The sequence below is a fragment of the Notolepis coatsorum genome, assembly GCF_963971535.1.
Source record: "Notolepis coatsorum genome assembly, chromosome: 3".
Lineage (NCBI taxonomy): Eukaryota > Metazoa > Chordata > Actinopteri > Aulopiformes > Paralepididae > Notolepis > Notolepis coatsorum.
The window spans coordinates 138,335,966-138,356,373 of record NC_140167.1 but is presented as its reverse complement, the minus strand read 5'-3'; the positions used below and the strand labels follow the sequence as shown (position 1 = coordinate 138,356,373).

The window sequence follows — 20,408 nt, the reverse complement described above, 5'->3', positions numbered from 1 at the left end:
AACTTCTCTAACTCCGGTTCACGTTCTCCTGCTCCTCACATCGGCTGCACGTCTTCTTTCAGGTAAACAACATTCAAACTCGCCGCTCTCACTTCCACGTCATGACTTCGCACGTCTCCTGACTCACGTCTCACCAGGCCAACCCCCCACCGTCTGACGTCTCACCTCTTATCCGCTATCAGATCCCAGATGAGCGCATCCGTAATTGACAGACATAAAGGGACAGGCGCACTTTTACCTGGCAGGTTAAAGCCGCTCTGTCACACTCTCCCCCCATTGTGAAAGACCACCTTTGGTGGTGAACACCAGTCACTCGAAACCCAGGAACTCGTCCTCTGAGCTATCTTCATTTAATATCTCCAGGACCTCCTTCCTTTCCTGTTTGTCCAAATCCTCCGCTGTAGGGTAGAAAGGTTTGAGGTTACAGACATGTACTGTTCTCACATCTCCACCAGTGTCCTCTCGTACAACTTGGTAGTTGACGGGACCAGTTTGTTTTATGACACGATAGGGTCCTTTCCACTTGCTGGCCAGTTTGGCAGTAAAGTTCTTGGCTGCACTGGACTGTGGAAAATTCCTTACCCACACCCTTTCTTGGAACCTGAAACTGACATCCCTCCTGTTCTTGTTATAGTTCCGTAGCTGTCTCACACGAGCCTTCTTACTACTTTCCTCGGCTTTGGCGTGGAGAGTCTTCAGCTGATGAACCACATCATACGCCTGAGCATCAGGAGGAAGAGACTTGCCTCTCAGGACTTTGTCCATTGGACTGTTCAGTTTCCTTCCAAGCTGTAACTCTGCAGGGGTAACTCCTGTGGTTTCTTGAACTGCCGAATTCAAGGCAAATCTGAACTCTGGTAAGTACTGATCCCACTTCCGGTGGTTGTCTTCCACGTAGGAGGAGATCATACACTTCAGAGTGCGATTCACCCGTTCTGTCATGTTCGTCTGTGGGTGATAGGCTGTCGTAAGCTTGGGTGTCACTGTCCATTTCTCGCAGAGCTCTTTGAATAAATACGACACAAACTGTGATCCTCTGTCTGACAATATAAAATCTGGCACACCCCATCTCGTAAAGATTTCTTTCTTCAGTATGCGGGCGATTGTCTGCGAGTTTGCTTGTCGCATGGGGAAGAATTCCACCCATTTTGTGAAATAGTCCACTAGGACAAGAAGATACTCATTTCGTTCTGGACTGCGTGGAAGGGGTCCCATTATATCTACTCCTAGCAACTCATTTGGTCCCTTTACTGAATGTTGCTGAATCATTCCTGCAGGCTTCCTGTTGTCGGACTTCAGGCTCTGACACTTCACACAGCATTTGACATGTGCCTTGACATCGGTCCACATTCCTGGCCAGAATGCCACTTCCTGAAGCCTCTTGTAGGTTTTGAAGATACCCCCATGTCCACATAGCGGGTTCTCATGATAAGCCTGGAGGACTTGCGGAATCAGGGTTGCTGGGACATAGACCCGATAATGACACTGTCCATCTTGTCCTTGTGTTTTTCGGTACACCTTATCCTCCAGGACTGAGTAGTCATTTTTCACAGAAGTTCCTTCCTCTGCCAGAGCCTTAAAGATGGTCTCAATTTTGGCATCCTTGTGTTGTTCCTCCCATATCTGTGCAAGGGATATCGGAAGTGTTCCAGAATCCTTCTTGCCGGAATACAGGTTGCATCCAGCACCTGTTGGAATCCTGGAAAGTGCATCTGGAGCACTATTCAGTTTTCCTTTTCGATATTCAATGATGAAGTCGAATCGCTGAAGTCGCAGAGCCCACCTGATCAGACGACTTGTAGTCTTCGTGGATCTCAGGACCCACTGTAAGGCAGAGTGATCAGTGATGACAGTGAAGAGTCGTGGTTCCAGATAGTGCTGCCATTTCTCCAGAGCCCAAATGATTGCAAGACACTCTTTCTCTGTTGCAGAATAGTTGCTTTCTGCTCAGTTTAATGTCCGACTTGCGTACGCCAGCACTTCTTCAGTACCACCTTCCTTCTTCTGTGTCAGTATGGCTCCAAGACCAGTATCACTTGCGTCAGTGTACACAAGAAAAGGATGATCTGGGTTGGGGTGACCCAAGATAGGAGGAGATGACAAACATTCCCTCAGTTTGTTGAATGCATTCTGGCACTCAGGACTCCATATGAATGGTCGCCCTTTCTTTTTTAGATAATTTATCGGCCCAGCAATCTTGGAGAATCCTGGAACGAATCTGTGGTACCATCCGGCAAACCCCAGGAACCGCTGAACCTCTTTGATATTCTTCGGAACTGGATAGGTTCGGATGGCCTCAACCTTGTCAGGGTCTGCACAAACTCCCTTGGCACTGACGATGTGTCCAAGAAACTTTATTTCCTGGAGGCAGAACTTGGACTTCTTCAGGTTGATGGTCAGATTTGCCTTTGCAAGCCTCTCTATGACTTGCTGTAGATGCTGGAAATGTTCGTTCACAGACGTAGAATAAACAATGATATCATCGAGGTAGACGAGACAGATATTACCACGGAGATCTCTCAAGACAGTCTCCATTAGTCTTTGGAATGTCGCAGGAGCATTTTTCAGTCCAAAAGGCATTACGTTGAAGTGGTACAACCCACGAGATGTGATGAATGCAGTTTTTGACTTGCTCTCTGGATCCATGGGCACTTGCCAATAGCCACTGTTGAGATCAATCGTAGAGAAGATCACTGATCCAGAGAGTGATTCCAGGATCTCGTTGATGTTGGGTAGCGGATACGCATCAGTTTCGGTCACCGCATTGACCCGTCTGAAGTCCACACAAAAACGGTGACCTCCATCCTTCTTTGGAGGCAGCACCACTGGGGAGGCCCATCCTGAGTATGATGGTTCGATGATCCCCGCACTTAGCATATCTTTCAGTTGTTCCTCCACAATGGCTTGCTTTCCCGGAGCCATCCTGTATGGCCTTTGTTTGATCGGCACATTGGTGGTGGGGTATATCTTGTAAAGTAGCACATCAGTTCTCCCCGCCTCATTTGTGCACACTTTGGGGTACGACTCAAGAATTCCTCTTAACTGCTCCTTTTCATCATCTTGCAGTTGCGCTTGTGTGACAGCATTGTGGATATACTCCTTCGCATCCAGGCGTACAGGTTCCAGCGTCAACACAGGAGGAGGAAGAGCACTTATCAGGCATAATTTCCTGGGATAGTGTCGTTTCTCCTTCCTAGGACCATTTGCACTACCTGGTTGAAATGGAAACACTTCGGCAGGGTTAGATTTGAAACTATACTCCCTGTCTGCCACGTTGATTTGTAGCCCACTGAGAGAAATGAAGTCCAACCCCAGGACAACTCCAAAAGCCAGGCCTCTCTGATCCAGCACGACTACTGGTAAGGTGAAGAGTTTCCCGTGAAGGTCGATTTCCAGCTTCCCCCAACCAAGAGGAACTTGTGCCTGTCCATTAGCAAGATACAAAGGTCCATCTTCCCAGGGAGTAAGCTCTTCTTTGGTTCTGTTGAGCTCCGCCCATAGATACTCATGGAGAAGGGTGTAACTTGCACCTGTATCCAAGACAGCCTTTCCCCGCCAGGCTCCCAGAGTGATGGGTACCACCAATAGGGTAGGTGGGCCACAAGGAGAACTTTGTTTTGAAGTACTCGGAGAGAGGTTCTCCGCGGTAGGTTGTGCTGACTTGTCACGTCGTTTTGAGGTGACAGCTGTGGACACCAAGCTGTTACTTGGGTGTTGACCTTTCGGCGCAGAATAGGTTTTCTGTTGTCGATTGAAAGATTTGGAGTGGTCAGGAGGTGTATATTGGGGACAAGATCCAGGAGGATGTTGTCCCTTACATCTCCAACACATCACAGGCGGTCCATCCTGGACTCGATTTGGAACGCTGGGCGTCCTATTCTGAGTTTGAGGAGCTCTTAAGTTGGTCCTCTTGTCATACTCAAGTTGGAGCTCGTGATCCCTTTCAAGTTGGATTCCCAGACGCACCAACTCCTCTGTGGTCTGAACTCGCCCCCGGAGTTGACTTGCAAGATACGGTTTGATGTTTTTCAAAATCATTTTTACTATGGGCTCTTCAGTGAGAGAGGGTTTCCACTTTTTACAAAGAGCCCTATAAGAGAAAGCGAAGTCTCTTATAGTTTCCTTCTCTCCTTGGATTTTTGTTCTGATTCGGTCTGCTAACTCGTCTTCATAATCATCAGTTAGATAAGCAGACATAAAAGCAGTTTCAAATTGGCTCCATGTAGTTACAGAGGATCTGGCAATCTCCCACCAGTCACGAGCTGTACCATGAAGCACGGTTCTGAACGTTGCCAGGAGGTCCCAGTCGGATAAGGGCTGTAGCGCCAGAAAATCATGGCATTTGGTCAGATAATTCAGTGGATCAGGGTCATCATCCAGCTTTCCAATAGCTTGGATTCTTAGGTCAGAGCGGGTATTGAAGTCCTGCACATATTTGGTCAATTGTTGCATTCTCAATTTCTGCTGATCCATTGTCTGACACAACTGTAACCAATTTCCCTGAGTTTGGTAAGCCAGTTGGTTCAAATCCCTTGCCGGGGTAGCCATGACTCCTGGTAAGTCAATTGGGGACAAGGTGTCGGAGGTTGGGGAAGATATGGAGTCTGAAGAGGCAGCCTTGTGTTCTCCAGAGTCAATTGAGATTTTTCCAGGTTGCAGAAGAACATTGGTTTCCTCTGTTAGCAAAGCAGGGTCCGTTTGGAGGTCGATTAGTGGTTCCTGAAAATGCACACCTTCTTTAGGCTTGGTCGCCGGGAATTGCATTGGAGACTCCTCCCCCTTTCGACGCTGAAATTTCTCAATTCTCATTTGTATAATACCCCTTTGGTCAGGTCTCTCCGTATCAGACCTTAAGGGGGTATCAACATCAGGAGGGTCTGGTCCCTTTAGATCCCACCCTAGACCCTCTGTTTTTGTGTCTAGGTCTGGTGGGTTTGGAGGCGGGCTGCTTGGTGCAGGTGCAGCCTCTGCGCCCTTAGACATTGTGAAATCAGTGGGTGGAATGTGCTTTATGTAAGGTTATAAACCCAAAATCAATTATTTAGAGCAGCACACAGCACATTAATGAACCCACATAGCCGAGCAATGCTTCAAACCTTCACAATATAATTTGTTTCACCTTTCAAAAGTTGTCAACTGTACCTTTAAACAAAAAAACATAATGCCCCTTTAAAGAAAATAGTGCCATGCACCTTTAAACAAAACAGCGTAATGCACCTTCAAGGGAGATAGTGCCATGCACCTTTAAACGAAAATAGGGCAATGTACCTTTAAAGAAAATAGTGCCATGCACCTATAACCAAAATAGCATAATGCACCTTTAAAGAAAATAGTGCCATGCACCTATAACCAAAAATAGCATAATGCACCTTTAAAGAAGATAGTGCCATGCACCTTTAAACAAAATAGGGTAATGTTCCTTCAAAGAAAATAACAAGTAACATACATGTATATTTTTTCTTTAACACAGTACCTTTAAACCTTGGGTCAGTTAGGCCCTCAGCCCCACGTTGGGCGCCATTTTATGTAGCGGTGTCCACTTATAGTGCCTATAACCTTTACCGTTGGGGCGCCAGACAGGTATAACCCCTGCCAATGAAGATAAAAATACCTTTTTGATTTGGTTAATTAGGCCTATAGCTCCGGCATAAGACTGTACCACATAAGACAAATAATAATAATAATTTTCATTAGACAAATAATATAATAATTTTCATTAGACAAATAATATAATAATTTGATTTATAGGTCTGGACTAATGGCCAAGATAATTACTAGGTGAGTTTGATAACAAAGAAACACTCAGGAGTCATGCCCAATTCAGTCAAAATGTCCATGTATTGGATATTAGTCAAAATCATAAGAAAAACTCTTAGAACACAAAACAATTCATTTACAGACCAGTTCGTTCACGCAGTTCAGTGCATTGGGTGAACAGGTATAGGCATTTGCCAATAGTTCCAAATGTCAAAGAGTTCGTGATGACCGCCACGCAACTGTGTGAATGAACGAAAAAATAGAAAGTCTCTAACGAGAATATGTGTGTGCGTGTGTGTGTGTGTGTGCGTGTGTGTGTGTGTGGGTGTGTGATGCGAGTGTAGGGGAAAAAGAGGGGCGTTGGACTTGGGCTGGAGGGGTAGAGAGAGAGATGTTTGGCTGGGGCTGGAGGGGTAGAGAGAGATGTTTGGCTTGGGTTGAAGGGGTAGAGAGAGAGAGATAGAGGCGCGTTTGGCCTCGGCTATGTGTCGCCGTCGTTAGGAAGCTTGGAGAGGGGAATGTTTGAGTCGGAGACGCTTGCGTCACAGCCTCGGAACAGGAGCGCAACCAACAGTGCAGCGTGTACTTTACCGCACCGAAGTCCGCGTTGGGTGAAGATGACCAGGTCGTGGACGTCCGGAGTCTCCGGACTATCCCCGTTTCTCATCCATCCCGTGTTAGGTAATGTTTACTGGCCGTTTTCAACTTCTCTAACTCCGGTTCACGTTCTCCTGCTCCTCACATCGGCTGCACGTCTTCTTTCAGGCAAACAACATTCAAACTCGCCGCTCTCACTTCCACGTCATGACTTCGCACGTCTCCTGACTCACGTCTCACCAGGCCAACCCCCCACCGTCTGACGTCTCACCTCTTATCCGCTATCAGATCCCAGATGAGCGCATCCGTAATTGACAGACATAAAGGGACAGGCGCACTTTTACCTGGCAGGTTAAAGCCGCTCTGTCACACTGTGCGTTGAATAGAAAGCTATCTGGCTGCATGTTAGCCTATAGCTTAGCACAATGAATGGAAGAGGGCATGACTGGGTAGCCTAGGCATTGTCCAACTAACACCTCTCCCGAAGGCTACCCAGTCATGTCCGCTTCCATTCATTGGGTCTCATTCCCGAACGAAGTTACGACAAAAAATTTCGTCTTAGCCAGATTTCGGCCCATTTAAGACATATTAGGGCTGGGAGTGGGAGTCCCCAAATTTTCCTGAGATCAGATTTGATCGTGGAGGACTCTTAAGGAGCACTCTTAAATCTGCTCTCAGCCACGATCAAATCTCATGATTGATTGACTAATTTAAAATGTCATTATAACTTGACAGAATGTGTTCTCATAGTGATTCCTTCACGTCAACGCTACAGGCCTCCTTGGAATTAATTACTAAAATAAAATATGACAATATGTGTACGATAAGAAATTACGCATTTGATGTCGGAAAAATAAATAATATGGATTCATCTGATCACAGGGCAGCTGGATTAACCATATCTGAACCAGCTATTTTGGACAAATGTATAATTACTTTAATTACTCAGATATTCAAACACAATTATGCAATTATTGTGAAATGATTGAAAATAATAATTATTTAATGCCTTCTGTGGAATTTGTATTTCTTATTTGTTACACATCTGTTTTAATGATTAATTATATACATTTGAAAGAATGCAGGTCAACATGCAATGTATCCCATTGATTGGTATACAATGGGACAGACATTTGTTTGATTGATTGATTGATTGAAAACTTTATTAACAGATTGCAGAATGGGTACAGTACAGTACAGCTCAATTACACAAGGGGATGCAGACTGCAGACCAGAGAAAGAATTTCGTCTTGTTTACATCAGGGTCCCCCATTTGGTCCCCCACTCATTTGCACACAGCTGCGTCACTAGTTGCCTTATAAGGAGCTCTGGAGGCGGTGTTTTGTATGCAAATTACCTGAACGGGAACGCGCTTTCGAGTTTAAGACAGAATGCCATTCTCCAAGCAGATATCAGATCATATAATTTGTGCGACCTTTTCAGCCACTTAAGACATATTACCAGCACGTTCAGGACTCAGAGTGAACTTGTCATTGATTATGTCTCAGTGGTTCCAAGATAAGTCTTCCAGAATATATCTTTGAAAAATGTTCGGGAATGAGACCCATTGTGCTAAGCCAGATAGATTTCTACTCAACACACAGAGAGGAGACTGGTATATATCTTCTTGTCTCTCTCTGGAGAAGATGGTAAGCATGAATATGATCAGTTTCAAATGTTGTCTACCTATGGTGGTAATTACAGACTATTACTTCAAAAAAAAATGTAATATCTATTATTGCTCATTCTGTAAATATACCTACTAGGGGTGTAACGGTACACAGAAGCCACGGTTCGGTACGTACCTCGGCATTGGGGTCACGGTTCGGTACAAGTTTGGTACAACAGAAAAAATTATATTTATAATAATTATTGTTAATATAAACATTTAAAAAAAAATTATATATTATATTTATGATAATTATTATAATTATTATTATTAAATAGAATAATTTTCAGGCATCCACTTGCCTACTGCCCCTTTAACAACTTATCCTTGCTAAGTTTCACTTTCACTTCTAAAGAGAATTTTACTTCATGACGAGACTGAATACTACTAGAGAACATATGACATCAGGCACGTGCACACATAGAGCCCAAGGGGTGCTTGAGCACCTGCCTTTTTGAGCCTCATAAAAAAAGTGCCCTTTTTGAAAAAAAAATATATATATATATATATTTTTTTTTTTTTTTTCGTTACGCATATAGACTGCCCTTCCAACTGAAAAATGTCAGGATAGAATCAAAATATTAGGTAAATAGAGAGAGAGATGCCCCATATTCCATTGCAGTTTGCACTGCCTCCTCAGGGTGCCTCTCCATGGACCTATATATTTTATGCATAGCGTGGGTGGTGATGATGATGATGATGATGATAGAAACCGCTGTGGCGCATACAGTTGAATGCTGGTATTACACTCATTGAAGGACACGAAGAAGTCAAATCCGATGGGATTTGGGAATCTCAAATACAAATCAGGATTGGAATAAAAAAGGCATTTATATTAAACAATACAGAATATACAGCACTTCTTGGGGTCTGTAGGGTAAGCACTTATTCCCTCCCCCCTGAACATTTATGGAGATGTATGGGCCTTTTAAGTCAGTGATAAAAGTGTCTTTCAAGGATAAGTGAGCTCCTGCACTGATTATTATAGTTCAATATTCAATATTTGATCACCAAAACCCCCCAAAAAGCATAAAAAGGGGGCCCCTGCCCAAAAAGGGCCCCTAAAAATCTTGTTTGTCTCTTGGTTAAAAGACACACAGGTATAGTGCCCTTTTCAGCCTTTGAGCACCTGCCCCTCTAAAGTCCTGTGCACGTCCCTGCACAGGACTGAACACAGACTAAACAACATAGACTGAAGCCTGCATTTCTCAACCAAGGTGCCTTGCCTACTGTTTTGCTGTGGAAAGGTGAGTGTCCACAACGGCTAGCTAGCTGTTCTACTTGAATACTGAATGTTAATATTGAATCAGACAATATTGAATACTGAATGTTAATTCAGGTTGACAGTTGACATCATTTGACAGTTGACAGGGGGCTGGAAAGTTGATTTAATAAAAGAAAAAAGACTAATTTAATCAGATTAATCACTTTATTCAAATTGAGGATTTAGTTTGAGGATATAAAAAAAAGAAAAAAATTGAATTTATAAAAAGAAATGAGAATACATTTTTTTTAGAGCTGGGCCGTTAACGGCGTTAACGTGCTGCGTTAACGCTATACTAGTATCGCGCGATAATATAATTAACGCATTAATCTAAATTTTTTTTTTTTTTTTTTTTTTTTTTTTACATTTTTTTTTCTACCTTTACTTACCCAGGGTAGGTTCGCTGAGCACAGATGTTCTTTTCCATTCACACCTGGGAGCTGCCCAGTACAACCACAGTTGACACCATTGGCCACTGAGCAACTCCACTGGAGCAGTTGATTCAAGCCATGTCACATAGTTCAAGTTTGAAATGATTCTTTCTGTTTTGCTCCTGAGAGTGTGCTAGATACTGTACTGTACTGGTAATATTATGTATTTGTGTTAACTTCTGAATAAAACAACTTATTAAACACAAGTACATCTTATTGAACATTATTTTGATATTTCATTACCAATTATCATAGCAAAACAGCTTTTTCAAACAGTCTGTAATGCATTTTGGAAACGGGAGATGGGCTCATGGTGTAATGGGCCACCTGGCCTGAGAAACATAAGGAGGAAAGAAAAAGTAAGGACTTACTTCTGGTCATTATTTGGGTAGAACACACATATTTTGAATGCCTTCGGCAGGTTTTTTTTTTTTTTGAGCCATTTTAATCTCCAGGATTGCAGTTAGATTAATCTAGATTAAAAAAATTAATCTATGCCCACCACTAATTTTTTTATTTAATTTTTTTTATTAAAAACGAAGGTTCGAACGTCGTAGATGTCACAGTATGTCATAATAGACATTCTAGAACATTTGTGATGTCATAATAGAACATTCTAGAACATTTGTGATGTCACAGTATGATGTCACAATAGAAGATTCTAGATCATTTGTGATGTCAGAATATGATGTCATAATCAAACATTCTAGAACATTTGTCGTCACAGATGATGTCATAATAGAACATTCTAGAACATTTGTGATCTATATATATTCAACCACTGCCGGAGAGTGTTTGGAGAGGAAGACAGAAGTGCGGCCTGTTCATGTGGGAGGATGGATTGGGAGAGATGCGCCGAGTGGCGGCGTCTGCGTCCGTCGGAACTGTGCAGCGAAGACATGCGTGGGAGCAGTAGTCGGTGGTGGGGTGCGGAAGAAGTGGCTGTGAGAGATCAGGAACAGCGAAGGCCTTGCGATTGGTGGCCCCGGCCTGTGAGCGGCTACCCAGGGTATTGGGAGGATCGTGATGGAAGTAAATGGTGTGAGAAGGGCGAGGAAGATAGCGAAAGGGAACAGGCAGATATGGAGCTAACGACCGATAACGGAGAGGGAAGTGAGAAGGAGGCCTCGGAGATGGTGGAAGACAAAGGGAAGGAGTCGGATGGTGTAAAGAAGAAGAAGAAGGAAGAGGAAGAACGGGAGAGGGAGGAGGAGGGGTGGGATACGGTGAGGAAGAAGAGGAAGAAGCGGACGGAGAGGAACGACAGCGATGGGGATAGTGAGAGTAGGGGGGAGGAGAGGGGGGGAGAAGGGGGGAAGAGGAAGAAAGGGGGGGACGATAGCTCAAGTGGTCCGGGAGACGAGGGTGCAGGAAAAGATGTGGCAAAAGCGGAAGTGATCCATATAGTGGTCAGGCTTGAGGGGGAGAGGGATGAGAGGAAAGTAGGTAGGCTCGAGTGGCCCAAACTCATTGCCGAGCAATTAGGAGAGGTAAAGTACGTGAACGTTTTGTGGGATGGGAATCTGGCCGTAGGGTGTGGTAGTGAGGGGCAGGTGGAGGTGGCTAGGAAGATGCAGAGCATTGGGGGGGTGGGTATAAGTAAGGTGGCGAGAGTAGGGGAGAAGAGGGGGGGGGGGATGTAAGGGGGTGATAGTTGGGGTACCGGTCGAGGTTACAGTAGAGCAGCTGGTGGAAGAGCTAAAGGAGGACAGGCGTAATGGCATAGTTAAGAGTGCAGCAAGGATGAAGAGGGGAGCGGAGAGGGCAGTGACGGGGACGGTAGTGATTACGTTTGAGGGTGGGGTTGTTCCTAGCGAGGTATTAGTAGGGCGTAGGATGTATAGGGTTAGGGAATTTGTTCATAATCCTCTTAGGTGCTATAGGTGCCAGGGGTTTGGCCATATAGCTACCACGTGTATGAAGGGGATGAGGTGCGCTAGGTGTGGCGGGGAACATGAATATGGGAAATGTGGAGAGGGAGTGAAGCCGAGGTGCTGTAGTTGTGGTGGGGAGCACAGTGTAGCGTTTCGGGGGTGCGAGGTGATGATGAAGCAGGTCGCGGATCGGAGAGAGAGAAGGGAGGGTAAGTTGACGTATGCTGGGGCGGTTAGCAGGGCAGGACAGGGGAGCCAAGAAAGGGTGCAGGGGGTTGAAGGAGGGCATTTGGCAGTGAGGGTAGAGCAGGTGGAAAGAGACAGGGGAAGGGAGGAGAAATTAGGTATTGTGGCCTTCGTGGCAGGGGTAGTTACTGGTATGGCAGAGGTTACGGGTAGAACAGAGATGGTGAAGATGATTGTTAGGATAGCGGTTCAACATCTGGGATTGGAAGGTCTGGACTGGAGGGAGGTGTGTGAAGAGTTGGCTGAGGGGGCTGCGAGGGACAGGGCTGCGAGGGACAAAGCGGCCCAGGATAAGATAGCAGGGGGCAAGGAGGGTCCCGCGGAGGGGGGCTCAGACAGGAAGTAGCAGCAGTAGAGGCACTCCAATGGACAATGTAGTTGATGACGGGGTCCAGTAGAAGAAGAAAAAGAAGGTGAAGAAGGATAAGAAGGAGAAGAAGAAGAGCCCATAAAAAGAATTGCGGAGGGCAGTAATACGCCTCGATGCGTCTACTCTGCCGGAAATTCAAATAAGAAGAAGAAGAAGAAGAGCTGGGAGTATCTTCCTTCTCTCTTAAATCATTCTTTGGCATGGATAATGAGAACCACCAGTTGATCACAGAGGCAGTGCTGACATTTCTGCATGCTTCAGAGTTGTACCAGAGGATATAGCGTTAGTGTATGTATTAGTATTGGACAGGCAAGAGGAGCAGAGAAGAAGGAGAAAGTGTGAGTTGAAGAGGCCTAAAGATGGAACACCACTAGTGTAGTATAAGAAATGAGGAGGGAAGAAATACGCCAAGAAAGAAGAAGAAGAAGAAGAAGAAGAAGAAGAAGAAGAGATCATCAAAAGAAGTGCGGAGGGCAGTAATACGCCACGATGCGTCTAATCTGCCGGAAATTCAAAAGAAGAAGAAGAAGAATTCTAAAGAAGAAGAAGAAGAAGAAGAAGAAGAAGAAGATCTCATTCTGCATCTTGAGACAGGATAGATAGACTGTCTAGCCTACAACACATAAACTGAAACCTGCATTTCTCAACCAAGGTGCCTTGCCGACCGTTTTGCTGTGGAAAGGTGAGTGTCCACAACAGCTAGCTAGCTGTTCTACTTGAATACTGAATGTTAATATTGAATCAGACAATATTGAATACTGAATGTTAATATCAGACCATATTGTATGACAGTGAAGTTATTGAATCTTTTTGTAGTGTCTCTTTCCGGTGTTGCACTTTTTAGACTGTCCATGGCTGCGCACTTGCCTCACAGCCGACTGCACATAGAGATCAATATTATTAATTGTACAGCTCCGAGGACGGCTCGTTTAGGTGAAAATAAGGTTGTAGCTCATTGTCTACCTTACTACGATAGGAAAGAGGTGTCCTTTGTGTTTTAAAAACATTTTGCTTAAGAATTATTGACAGCGGAAATTCGAATCTGTGAATATATTTCTAACTTTACCTAAGTCTCCCGATTGTGATACAATAAAGCGAATCTTCATCACAAAAATCATATTATCAAAATAATCTGACGGGCAGATATTATTGCTGGCGGATATAAAAAAAAATAAAAAAAAAGAATTTATAAAAAGAAAATGAGAATACTTTTTAAAATGTAAATCTTTTAATTAAAAACGAAGGTTCGAACGTCGAAGAACCCTGACGAAGTTTGAATCCCAAAAACAGGCTTCGGGGACAGCCTTACCAAACATTTATATTATTCAAATGGAACTCAAACATGTTCCGTTGTGATGTGTCACAGTATGATGTCATAATAGCACATTCTAGAACATTTGTGATGTCACAGTATGATGTCATAATAGAACATTCTAGAATATTTGTGATGTTACAGTATGATGTCATAATAGACATTCTAGAACATGTGTGATGTCACAGTATGATGTCATAATAGACATTCTAGACATTTGTGATGTCACAGTATGATGTCATAATAGTACATTCTAGAACATTTGTGATGTCACAGTATGATGTCATAATAGTAAATTCTAGAACATTTTTGATGTCACAGTATGATGTCATAATAGTACATTCTAGAACATGTCTGATGTCACAGTATGATGTCATAATAGAACATTCTAGAACATTTGTGATGTCACAGTATGATGTCATAATAGCACATTCTAGAACATTTGTGATGTCACAGTATGATGTCATAATAGCACATTCTAGAACATTTGTGATGTCACAGTATGATGTCATAATAGAACATTCTAGAACATTTGTGTTCTATATATATTCAATAATTCTCTATTAGGAGAGGTAAAGTACGTGAACGTTTTGTGGGATGGGAATCTGGCCGTAGGGTGTGGTAGTGAGGGGCAGGTGGAGGTGGCTAGGAAGATGCAGAGCATTGGGGGGGTGGGTATAAGTAAGGTGGCGAGAGTAGGGGAGAAGAGGGGGGGGGGATGTAAGGGGGTGATAGTTGGGGTACCGGTCGAGGTTACAGTAGAGCAGCTGGTGGAAGAGCTAAAGGAGGACAGGCGTAATGGCATAGTTAAGAGTGCAGCAAGGATGAAGAGGGGAGCGGAGAGGGCAGTGACGGGGACGGTAGTGATTACGTTTGAGGGTGGGGTTGTTCCTAGGGAGGTATTAGTAGGGCGTAGGATGTATAGGGTTAGGGAATTTGTTCATAATCCTCTTAGGTGCTATAGGTGCCAGGGGTTTGGCCATATAGCTACCACGTGTATGAAGGGGATGAGGTGCGCTAGGTGTGGCGGGGAACATGAATATGGGAAATGTGGAGAGGGAGTGAAGCCGAGGTGCTGTAGTTGTGGTGGGGAGCACAGTGTAGCGTTTCGGGGGTGCGAGGTGATGAGGAAGCAGGTCGCGGATCGGAGAGAGAGAAGGGAGGGTAAGTTGACGTATGCTGGGGCGGTTAGCAGGGCAGGACAGGGGAGCCAAGAAAGGGTGCAGGGGGTTGAAGGAGGGCATTTGGCAGTGAGGGTAGAGCAGGTGGAAAGAGACAGGGGAAGGGAGGAGAAATTAGGTATTGTGGCCTTCGTGGCAGGGGTAGTTACTGGTATGGCAGAGGTTACGGGTAGAACAGAGATGGTGAAGATGATTGTTAGGATAGCGGTTCAACATCTGGGATTGGAAGGTCTGGACTGGAAGGAGGTGTGTAAAGAATTGGCTGAGGGGGCTGCGAGGGACAAGGCTGCGAGGGACAAAGCAGCCCAGGATAAGATAGCAGGGGGCAAGGAGGGTCCCGCGGAGGGGGGCTCAGACAGGAAGTAGCAGCAGTAGATGCACTCCAATGGACAATGTAGTTGATGACGGGGTCCAGTAGAAGAAGAAAAAGAAGGTGAAGAAGGATAAGAAGGAGAAGAATAAGAGCCCATAAAAAGAATTGCGGAGGGCAGTAATACGCCTCGATGCGTCTACTCTGCCGGAAATTCAAATAAGAAGAAGAAGAAGAAGAAGAAGGCTGTGGAAAGAAGAAGGCTGTGGAAAGAAGAAGGCTGTGGAAAGAAGAAGCAGGCCATGCCGTATGTTCGTGGGGGGAGGCTGTTGTTTGGAGAGGAAGACAGAAGTGCGGCCTGTTCATGTGGGAGGATGGATTGGGAGAGATGCGCCGAGTGGCGGCGTCTGCGTCCGTCGGAACTGTGCAGCGAAGACATGCGTGGGAGCAGTAGTCGGTGGTGGGATGCGGAAGAAGTGGCTGGGAGAGATCAGGAACAGCGAAGGCCTTGCGATTGGTGGCCCCGGCCTGTGAGCGGCTACCCAGGGTATTGGGAGGATCGTGATGGAAGTAAATGGTGTGAGAAGGGCGAGGAAGATAGCGAAAGGGGTAAGGATGGCAAAGGGAAGGAGTCGGGTGGTGACAGAATGGAGTATAGTGGGGAGGAGAGTGAGAAAGAAGAGATTGAGAAAGAGGTGTGGGAAACGGCGGGGAAGAAGAGGAAGAAACAGATGGGGAGGAACGACAGCGATGGGGATAGCCAGGGCAAGGGTGAGGGGTCGGGTGAGAGTAGGGGGGAGGAGAGGGGGGGAGAAGGGGGGAAGAGGAAGAAAGTGGGGGACGATAGCTCAAGTGGGCCGGGAGACGAGGGTGCTGGAAAAGATGTGGCAAAAGCGGAAGTGATCCATATAGTGGTCAGGCTTGAGGGGGAGAGGGGTGAGAGGAAAGTAGGTAGGCTCGAGTGGCCCAAACTCATTGCCAAGCAATTAGGGGAGGTAAAGTACGTGAGAGTTTTGTGGGATGGGAATCTGGCCGTAGGGTGTGGTAGTGAGGGGCAGGTGGAGGTGGCTAGGAAGATGCGGGGCATTGGGGGGGTGGGTATAAGTAAGGTGGCGAGGGTAGGGGAGAAGAGGGGGGGGGGATGTAAGGGGGTGATAGCTGGGGTACCGGTCGAGGTTACAGTAGAGCAGCTGGTGGGAGAGCTAATGGAGAACGGGCGTAATGGCATAGTTAAGAGTGCAGAAAGGATGAAGAGGGGAGCAGAGAGGGCAGTGACGGGGACGGTAGTGATTACATTTGAGGGGGTTGTTCCTAGGGAGGTGTTTGTAGGGCGTAGGATGTATAGGGTTAGGGAATTTGTTCATGATCCTCTTAGGTGCTATAGGTGCCAGGAGTTTGGCCATATAGCTACCACGTGTAGGAAGGGGCTGAGGTGCGCTAGGTGTGGCGGGGAACATGAATATGGGAAGTGTGGAGAGGGAGTGAAGCCGAAGTGCTGTAGTTGTGGTGGGGAGCATAGTGTAGCGTTTAGGGGGTGCGAGGTGATGATGAAGGAGGTCGCGGATCGGAGAGAGAGAAGGGAGGGTAAGTTGACGTATGCTGGGGCGGTTAGCAGGGCAGGACAGGGTAGCCAAGAAAGGGTGCAGGGGGTTGAAGGAGGGCATTTGGCAGTGAGGGTAGAGCAGGTAGAGAGGGGAAGGGAGGAGAAATTAGGTATTGTGGCCTTCGTGGCAGGGGTAGTTACTGCTATGGCAGAGGCTAAGGGTAAAACAGCGATGGTGAAGATGATTGTTAGGATAGCGGTTCAACATCTGGGATTGGAAGGTCTGGACTGGGAGGTGGTGTATAGCGAATTGGCTGAGGGGGCTGCGAGGGACAAGGCTGCGAGGGACAAAGCAGCCCAGGATAAGATAGCAGGGGGCAAGGTGGGTCCCGCGGAGGGGGGCTCAGACAGGAAGTAGCAGCAGTAGCTGCACTCCAATGGACAATGTAGGTGATGACGGGGTCCAGTAGAAGAAGAAAAAGAAGGTGAAGAAGGAGAAGAAGGAGAAGAAGAAGAGCCCATAAAAAGAATTGCGGAGGGCAGTAATACGCCTCGATGCGTCTACTCTGCCGGAAATTCAAATAAGAAGAAGAAGAAGAAGAAGATTTGGCAGAGAGGGTAGAGCAGGTGGAAAGAGAGAGGGGAAGGGAGGAGAAATTAGGTATTGTGGTCTTCGTGGCAGGGGTAGTTACTGGTATGGCAGAGGCTAAGGGTAAAACAGCGATGGTGAAGATGATTGTTAGGATAGCGGTTCAACATCTGGGATTGGAAGGTCTGGACTGGGAGGTGGTGCTTAGGGAATTGGCTGAGGGGGCTGCGAGGGACAAAGCAGCCCAGAAAAAGATTGCAGGGGGCAAGGAGGGTCCCGCGGAGGGGGGCTCAGACAGGAAGTAGCAGCGTTAGCTGCACTCCAATGGACAATGTAGTTTATGACGGGGTCCAGTAGAAGAAGAAGAAGAAGGTGAAGTAGAAGAAGACGAAGAGCCCATACAAAGAATTGCGGAGGGCAGTAATACGCCACGATGCGTCTACACTGCCGGAAATTCAAATAAGAAGAAGAAGAAGCGTATCTCAGTATATGAATATATCACTTGTTGTTTCCGGCTACTTGTCTGTAAGCTTGAATATATACTGTATTTTGCGCATTTTGAAACAGGACTGAAGATATCAACTGTTAAACAATGGAACAGTGGAACAGTGTAAAGATGCGTGTAAAGATGCTTGATGTATGTCAAGTCAACAACATCTGGGACCTTCTCAAGAATGCCATCCAGGAGATACAGAGGAAGAGCAACAGCGGGCTGAGCTGTTGCGGGATGAGCCTCGAGGAGCTGTACAGGAACGCCTACACCATGGTGCTACACAAGCACGGCGAGAAGCTCTACACGGGCCTGCGGGAGGTGGTCACCGAGCACCTCATCAACAAAGTACGAGAAGATGTCCTCAACTCTCTAAACAATAACTTTCTCCAAACACTGAATCAAGCCTGGATCGACCATCAGGCTGCCATGGTGATGATCATAGATATCCTCGGGTACATGGACTGTATCTCTGTGCAGCAGAACAACGTGGATAACGTCTACAACCTGGGCCTCATCATCTTCCGGGACCAGGTGGTGCGATACGGCTGCATCCGGGACCACCTCCGACAGACCCTGCTGGACATGATCGCCTGCGAGAGGAAGGGAGAGGTGGTGGATAGGGGAGCGATCAGGAACGCCTGCCAGATGCTCATGATCCTGGGCCTGAAGGGCAGTTCGGTCTACGAGGAGGACTTAGAGGGCCCCTTCCTCGAGATGTCGGCCGAATTCTTCCAGATGGAGAGCCAAAAGTTCCTAGCGGAGAACAGCGCCAGCGTCTACATCAAGAAGGTGGAGGCCCGGATCAACGAGGAGATCGAGTGGGTGATGCACTGCCTGGACAAGTCCACGGAGGAGCCCCTCATGAAGGTGGTGGAGGGGGAGCTCATCTCCAAACACATGAAGACCATCGTGGAGATGGAGAACTCCGGTCTGGTCCACATGCTCAAGAACGGAAAGACTGAAGACCTGGGCTGCATGTACAAGCTCTTCAGCCGCCTGCCCAACGGCCCGAAGACCATGTGTGAGTGCATGAGTTCGTACCTGCGGGAGCAGGGCAAGGCCCTGGTGTCGGAGGAGGGCAAGGGCGAGAACGTCGGCCTGCTGGACCTGAAGACGCGCTTCGACCGTTTCCTCCTGGAGTCCTTCAACAACGACAGGCTCTTCAAGCAGACCATCGCCGGGGACTTTGAGTACTTCCTGAACCTCTCGGCAGGGCGAAGCGACCCCTCAAGGCTTGTCTAGTGCCATAGACATGACCATCACTAATAAGCACCAGCTGCAAAAAGAGGCACACAGGTTTATGTAAAGTATAAATATTTCTCATAAACAAAATAAGACTACACACTAGTCTCTCATTGACTCTCATCCATGACAGTTCCTTGTGCATTTTTTCAACACTGTTTCTAATTGAGCTATGCAATGCAAGTCTTGCAGCTCTATTTTGAGTAAGCTGTATTTTATTTAAGTCTTGTTTGGATGCATTTGACCAGATTGCTGGACAGTAGTCCAGATGTGACATTCTGTACTTCTGTATGACAACTATTAAAGAAACTTGAACTAGTGATTGTATGACTTGCTTGGTAGCTGTGTCAGTTAAAAAATAGGCATTCCGTCTAATAATTGAAATACTTCTGCTCAAGAGAGTGTTTCATCTATTATAACTCCAAGCAATCTGGCCTCCTTAACTTGCTAAATATCTGCACCCTGCAAAGAAATATTTAATCTGTAATTTTCTCTCTGAGCATGCTTTGAACAAATAATTAGACATTTTGTTTTGGATGCATTTAGTTTCAGCTTATTTACCGTGACCCATTCAGAAATCTGCATTAACTCACTTTGAACAAGACTGCTGAGGTCTTTGGCATTGCTTGCCGAAGCATATATTGTAGTGTCATCTGCATAAATGGAACCGCTTGCATTTCTTAAACTATGTGGCATATCATTTACAAATATTGAATATAATAATGGTCCAAGGAAACTTCCTTGAGGAATGCCACATTGTAGCGTTTTAACGCTTGATAAAGTTCCATTAAACAGGACACATTGTTGTCTCATGAATAAATAACTTTTCATCCAGTTAGTAGCTGAGTGTTTGAAACCATCAGCTAGTTTTGTAAGCAGCAGTTCATGATCAATGAGATCAAAAGCTGCGCTAAAATCTAACAGCACTGTACCAACTAATAATTTACAGTCAATATTTCTTAGCCACTCATCAGCCATGTGCTGTTCCGCTGCATGCAGGAGAAGGATGTGTTCGAGCGGTACTACAAGCAGCACCTGGCCCGCAGGCTGCTCACCAACAAGAGCGTCTCCGACGACTCCGAGAGGAACATGATCTTCAAGCTCAAGACCGAGTGTGGCTGTCAGTTCACTTCCAAACTGGAGGGGATGTTTAGAGACATCAGTATCTCCAACACCACTCATGAAATGAACTCCAACAGTCCTTAAAGCTTGAAATTCTCCCCTCTGTTGCAGAGTTTAAAACCTTGATCTCCAACCTTTGTCAATCAAGTTGTACATGTTTTAATTTATTTGTTATCCTTGTTTTTTGCCTCATCTTGTTGTCTTATTGTTGTGATTTTATATGCTGTGTGATTATATATGTTTTACATGACTGTAAAAGAGGGAAACCTCATTTGCCTTTCGAGTTTAAATAAAGGTTTGAAATGAAAGAATAATCTTTTTTTGAACAAATGTTTTTTTTTTTTTTTTTTTTGACATGACATACAAACATTTACAGTAGAAATCCACTATAAATGAAAGAATTAAAAA

General features: G+C 45.7%; 1 pseudogene across 1 annotated transcript; it reads left to right on the top strand.

Moving 5' to 3' along the window:
• The first annotated feature begins 17,771 nt into the window (after positions 1–17,771).
• Positions 17,772–20,084, top strand: LOC311226012 (cullin-3-like; annotated as a pseudogene). The gene is made up of 2 exons: positions 17,772–18,938; positions 19,853–20,084. The product of its transcript is annotated as a cullin-3-like (transcript).
• The last annotated feature ends 324 nt before the right edge of the window (positions 20,085–20,408 follow it).